Source organism: Cavia porcellus, unplaced genomic scaffold, assembly GCF_034190915.1.
Source record: "Cavia porcellus strain 051 isolate PalLab524CR breed Dunkin Hartley unplaced genomic scaffold, mCavPor4.1 scaffold_24, whole genome shotgun sequence".
Lineage (NCBI taxonomy): Eukaryota > Metazoa > Chordata > Mammalia > Rodentia > Caviidae > Cavia > Cavia porcellus.
Window position 1 is genome coordinate 13,915,032 of NW_026947507.1, and position 6,825 is coordinate 13,921,856.

At 44.5% G+C, this 6,825-nt stretch overlaps 1 pseudogene; it reads left to right on the top strand.

Annotated features, from left to right (window-relative positions):
* Positions 1-1,758: 1,758 nt before the first annotated feature.
* Positions 1,759-4,593, top strand: LOC101787393 (heterogeneous nuclear ribonucleoprotein A1-like; annotated as a pseudogene).
* Positions 4,594-6,825: the final 2,232 nt, after the last annotated feature.

Here is a 6,825-nt window from a genome sequence, read left to right on the forward strand (position 1 = left end):
CCCAAGAATTTGGACATATGTTACAATTTGAAAGAGAAAATTTATCTAACAATAAAATAGACATTGGATATTAAATATATATAACACCAAAGAAAACAATCTAAAAATGGTGATTTAGGCCAGGGATTTAGTTCAATGGTCCAAGTGCTTGCCTGATAAGTGCAAGGTCATGAATTCAATCCCCAGTACCAAAAACAACAAAAATGATGATTTGAGTGGTTATAATCTCTTAGTATGTTAGATCTTTTTAGAAATTTATACTGTGTCATGTATTGTTTTCTAAGAGAGAATGGGAGTGACAAGTCTGCTGCAATGAGTAATGGCCTTTGGAGAAGGAAAGTGAAGCAAGAAATAACAGATATGAGGTCATATGACAAGGAGATAGAGTCTGGAAAAGTTTAGGAAACAATGTCATTTGGGTTTAGTGACAGTAATTAGGGGATGGAGAACAAATGTCATCTTAAGGTTTTTGGCTTGAACCACAGGTAGAGGGTGACACAGTTGTATGGAATAGAAAATCCAGGAAACAAAGGAGATTTTTAGGTTTTAAGACACATTTAAATTGTACAAAAATGATGAACCCTGTAGTTTTTACTATTTTGAGCCCTGTTCATTGTAGGGTTCCTCTTCCAAATACCATAACTTATGGGTAGCCTTTTTGCTTGTGAAGAATAACCATGAATAGACATTGGAAGTTGGAATATGTTGAGAAGAGTAGAGACACTATTGGAAATAATTTAGAGATAAAATGGTCTTAAAGGTATCTTCTCACATGCCCAGACTAACTTCATATTATTTCTATTAGTAAGCGAGGAAATAGTAATAAATAATATGATAAACAAGAATATATAGTTGCATCTGAGGTGTTACTGTAGCAAGTCTGCTTGCTTATTCCTTGCTTGTTTTTGAAGGACAACCTTTAACATTAGCCAACACTGATCCTTGGAATGTTCTTTGGGTCAATGATGTTTTTGGTACATATACCTGGAGTGCACTAGTCTGTGAAGCTGCTTTAGACAAACATCAAGATTGATAGTATGCACCTTGATAGGTCCTGAGTTTTGGCTGCCATCTCTGATTGCATCTCTGATTGAATATGCATACATGAGTGAGCCTCCCTACAAAAATCAGTGGACCCTAAGACCCAGTTGGGCTTCAGTGAGGAGAGAGATTTCATATAGGTCTATAGTGTGTTCCTACAAAGAAAGAGAATTCCTATGTGGCTCTAGACAAAAGATGTATGAAGTCTATGTTAGCCTTCTCTGGACACTAGATACAGATCTTTTCCTGTTCCTTTTCTGTATCCTTTGCTGTAATAAATCTTAGCTGTATATATAAAACCTGCTATTTAGTCTTTTGATTTCTTCTGAGATTATCAAAGGAAATAACTTTATATGTAGTACTAACAAAATTTAAAACCCAATTTGCCTGTATCTTGATTAGATTCACTGAAAAAAATAATAGCATGTGAATAACTGCTACATGTTGATTTAGAGTAAATCAAAGGTTTGGTCTGTGCTCAGGAGACATTTAAAGTCTTAGTAGGGACAAAAGACACATATTGGGGAAATATTTATGGATTTTAGTGTAAGTTAAAGCATTGGCAGTAAATACAGAAGGAAGGCAGAATAAAAGAGAAAATTAAATTAGGAGTCAAGCAAGGATCGTGGAAGTTAGTGGGTATTTAAAAGACATGTAGGTCTTTCTGCTGGTGGATTCCCAGAGGAAGTATTGTCAGTCTGTCTTCCAACTGCCATCATGTCTAAATCAGAGTATACTAAGGAGACCGAACAGCTGCGGAAGCTCTTCATTGGAGGACTGTGCTTTGAAACAACTAATGAAAGTCTGAAAAGCCATTTTGAGCAATGGGGCACACTCACAGATTGTGTGGTAATGAGCAATCCAAATACCAAGTCTTCCAGGAGCTTTGGGTTTGTCACTTACGCCACTGTGGAGGAGTGGATGCAGCTATGAATGCAAGGCCACACAAAATGGGTGGAAGAGTTGTGGAACCAGAGAGCTGGCTCAAGAGAAGATTCTCAAAGACCAGGTGCCCATTTAACAATGAAGAAGATCTTTGTTGGCATTAAAGAAGACACTGAAGAACATTACCTATGAGATTATTTTGAACAGTATGGAAAAATTGAAGTGATTGAAATCATGATTGACCAAGATAGTAGAAAGAGAGGCTTTGCTTTGTAACCTTTGATGACCATGACCATGATTCCATGGATAAGACTGTCATTTAGAAATACCATACTGTGAATGGCCCCAATCGATACCATGTAAGTATTGATGATAAGGTATATAAATTCCAGTTAATGTGCACTGCTTTAATATCTGGTAAAATCAGAAGAGCCTGGAATGGCCTCATTATAAGTTCCTGACCACAGTATGTTTCTCAGCTCAAGAACCCCAGGCACATTTATTTGCTGCTTATCCCTGAGTAGCAGTCTTTTGTTCTCTTCCAGTGTGTGGAATTATTCAAGCCAATCACATTTTCCCTCAGAAACCAAGAACTACCGCATCCTTTTGGTGCTGCAAAGCCTGCTTTCCTCAGCCTTTGGTTGTCTGCTGTTTCCAGTTGCAATCCTCCGATAGTAGAAGAGAAATCCCAGGAAGGAGAAATCTACAGAGGAGGTGTTTAGAAGTACAAGTAGAAATCACAGAGCTCTAACTCCTATAGTATGCCTGTCCAGAGCAGACTACACAACCCAGATAAGTCTAAAAGAATTAACCTAAGGTAAGAGTTTGACTTCATTTAAGTGTCTAGGATAGAATCTAAAATTGCTAAGTATATGGAGAAATGGGAAAATGTGACTCAAATGCCAATTTTTTACTAACAGATACTGGAATTAGAGACAAAGATTTTAAAGCAATCATTAGGTTGTGGCCATAGCTCAGTGGTAGAGCTTAGCATGTCATTTAAATGTGGTATAATTATGCTTAGAACTTAGAAGGAAATACCCATAATAAATAAAAAGATGGGAATTTAACAAAAAGGAAACCATAAATAAAAGCCCAAAGGTAGTGCTAGAACTAAAAAAGTGTATTTGAAATAAATGCAGATTTAAGGTCAGAGTAGAGGTATAAGAAACTGTTCATAAAGCAATAGAAATTATTCTATCTAAAAATCAGAGGGGAAATAAAATGAGCAGTGCTTCAGTGACCTGTAGGACAATTTCAAAGATCTAAAATGCCTAGAGTTTCAGAAGAGGAAGGAAGAAAAACACTGAAGAAATAAAGGACCTACACCCATGTGAGCTCCTCCTGCTACCATAAACACTTATCCTAGACAGATTGCTCCCAAAAGGTGACAGCGAAGATTGGGAAGGAGCTAGATGAGTATGACCACAAGGAGACAGATGAGAACTTTCCTGAGAAACGATATATTCCTAGAGAGGTCTGGTCTGCTCCTACAGCAATTTTTCTCACATATATGGCTAAAAAGATGTACAGGTCTTGCAAAGTAGCCCTGTAGATTGAGACCATTTCCTCTATGATCCTGGTTCTTGCTGTCTTTGAGACAAATTGCAAATGGATCAACAACTGAAGCAGAGCAAATATAGGGCCTAATGTATGGCTGGCAGGAGAAATTCCCAGGGTTCTATATTTACTTTCTGGAAAGAACTAGATTACTACTACTATACTTGACCCGTGTTGGTGGGAGAAGTTTGACACTCAGTAGTTCCTGAACTGCTGATTATTTGAAAATTTAAAAAATGTAGCACATTGATCTGTTTAAACTTGATGCAAACTTGTCTTATGGAGATACCTTTAAGTTAACTGCTCTTCTAACCCTCTCATGACATTTTTTTCTGTCCTCAATCATATTCCATGATAGCAATGTGAAGGATTACTCCAGGTTGACCACCCTACCCCCTTTCAGTAATTGCTCCTAACCAGTTCGTCTTGTTATCCCATTATGGGGTAGGAACTGATGTCAGTGAAAGTGTTGCACTCCTGACCATTAATGACTTTTTTTTTTAAGACAGAATTTCACTGTGCAGTTCAGGCTGGCCTTGAACTCAGTGTGTGTCCCAGGCTAGCCCCCAACTCACAGCAGTCCTCCTGCCTCAGCCTCCCAGTGCTAGGATTAAATGTGCACCACCACACTTTGTCTGTTTTTTTAAAGAATGGAAATGGAAAATAATTTGTACATTGTTGGGAGCCGCGTCTGTGATAGCTCGCCTTGCGCGGCGGACGTGCGGCCTGTGGTAAAGAGCAAAGCCTGAGGTAGATTACCCCTCCCATCGAATATGTTAGTTTCCTGCTTACCGCGTAAACAACCCGCTCAACAATATAGTCTGCCTGGCAACTGATGATGTTAGCCAATCAGCTTGCCTTGCTTACTTTAACATGATTGGACACTGTACCCGTATATATACCGGTGCCACCCCTGGGCGGAAGAAGAAGCCAGGTAGAAGCCCGGAAGTAAAAGCCCAGAAGGAGCCGCGGAGAGCGGACCGGTAGAGGCTTCGGGGCGAAGCCCGGAAGGAGCCGCGGGGAGCGGACCAGAGGAGGCTTCGGCTGGGAGCGATCTCAGGGCAGGCTGTACGGAGAAGAAAAATAAAAAGAAAAGGTTGTCCACTACCAGACTTTGTCGTGTGTCCTTCCTGCCGGCCGGGAGCGGACATCGACATTTGGAGGCCCGCCCGGGGACTGATCACCCCCGAGACGTGGAAGTGGACAACGCTCCAGTACAGAGCTGCGAGACAGGTGAGTTGGGGATAAGCCTGGGCTCTGGGTGGCGCGCACCTACAGGGCTTTTAGACTCCCCTCAGGCTCACGCGTAAGTGGCGGATTCCTTGGGCCTCACGCGGTGAGTAACATATTAAAAGATGGGAAACATGTTAGGTAGCAACATTAAGAGCGAGGGTGGTTGTGGAGAAAGCTCTCAAGAGCTTACAAAAGTACGCAGGGTATCTGAGCAGGCCCAGTCAGGGAGCTCCCGAGAGGGGTCCGTCAAGGGGAACAAGGATGCTAAGGAGGAGGACGGGGCTCTAGCCTCGGAGTCGTCTGACTCCGAGGACGAGGGAAAGTTGAATGGCAAGGAGGCCAAAGAGACCAGCTGTCAGGAGCCTAAGTCGCTCAATAAGGAGTCGCAGGGTTCTTTTCCAGCGTTGCCCCGCGAATTGCGCTCTGCTCAACCTGGTCTGCGGAGGAGTAGAGAGCTGCTGAGCGCTCCCCGGCGCGAGAGGGAGGCGAAGCCTTCCGCCCCACCTTGGGGGCCGTTTCCGGAGGCGATTCCTCGCCACGAGGCGGCCGCCTGGGAGCTCTCTCCCCTTTCGCCAGAACAGGAAGTGATGCACGGGCCCCCATTTTCCGCCCAATCACGGCCGCTGTCTTATGCTCCGCCGCCGGCGGGTCGGTATTTTTACAGGCGGCTTTGGCAGGGGGGACGCTTGTCTCATGAGGTACATCCACCTGGGATAGATAGTGGCCCCTACGGGATATTTCCTGTACAAGTAGCTATGGGCCAGGGACGCAGTGTATGGGAGCCTTTTGAGATAAAGCAGATTAGAGAACTTAAAAATGCAGTTACAACCTTTGGGCCGACTGCGCCTTACACCATTGCCATGCTGGAGAACCTGTCTTCTGGGCCCCTCACCCCCGCGGACTGGATTCAGCTGGCAAAGGCGTGTCTGCCCTCGGGCAGTTACCTGGATTGGCGAGCCTGGTACGCAGAGTTCTCTGCCGAGCAGGCTGAGAAAAACGCCGGTCGAGGAAATGGGGGCTGGGGATTTAGCTTAGCGGCATAAGCGCCTGCCTTGTAAGCAGGCAATCGCCAGTTCGATCCCTGGTACCAATAATTAAAAAAAAAAAAAAAAAAAAAAACGAAAAAGATAAAAATAAAAAATAAAAAACAAAAAGGGGGAGTAAGCCAAGGCCTGCCTCCAAAGGCGCGGTTATCTATGACAGGACAATGGATGGGCCCGGATCCAGTGGTCAGCTGGAACCGAGGCGCGGTTTGTGTTTTCCCACAGGAACCGGGACGAGAACCACTGTGGATACCGGAGAGACTGACACGGGCAACAAAGCCCTCGACTGAAGATCAGACCTGCCCTACTGGAGATCCATCACAGACCAACCAATAAGATGAATAGAAATAGCGGTAGCCCGAAATGGACAAGAAGATCCTCAGGCATATGCATGGCTTGCTCAATTGGCCCACGACCGAGTCTAGATATGGCGGGCATCCCTCATTCTCCTCCATAAGGTGACAATACACAGCAGGGTAGGTGAGTCAATGACGGGTAAGAGCGTGCCTCCCCAGCACGACTCGACCTAAGCCAGGCCCTACCCCATCCTGCACGTAAGCCGCTGGACTGTTAGATGCTGCCCAGGTCTAAATTTCTCTCCGAGGGGATTTCTTTACGGAGAGGAAATGAGTGCAAGCTTGTGTGCATCCAGGTTCCGTCTAGTTTGTGCCTGGCCCTAGAAAAAGGACGAGGGCCTCAGGGCCTTGGCAGACCATGGCATGGCCAACCAGGGTCTAAGCCAAGGACCTACGGTGGGCCTACACATAGGGCATAAGCCTCTGCACCCAGTCCAGGAAGGGCTACGATGCGCACATTCATAAAAAATAAAATAGGGGGAGATGTTGGGAGCCGCGTCTGTGATAGCTCGCCTTGCGCGGCGGACGTGCGGCCTGTGGTAAAGAGCAAAGCCTGAGGTAGATTACCCCTCCCATCGAATATGTTAGTTTCCTGCTTACCGCGTAAACAACCCGCTCAACAATATAGTCTGCCTGGCAACTGATGATGTTAGCCAATCAGCTTGCCTTGCTTACTTTAACATGATTGGACACTGTACCCGTATATA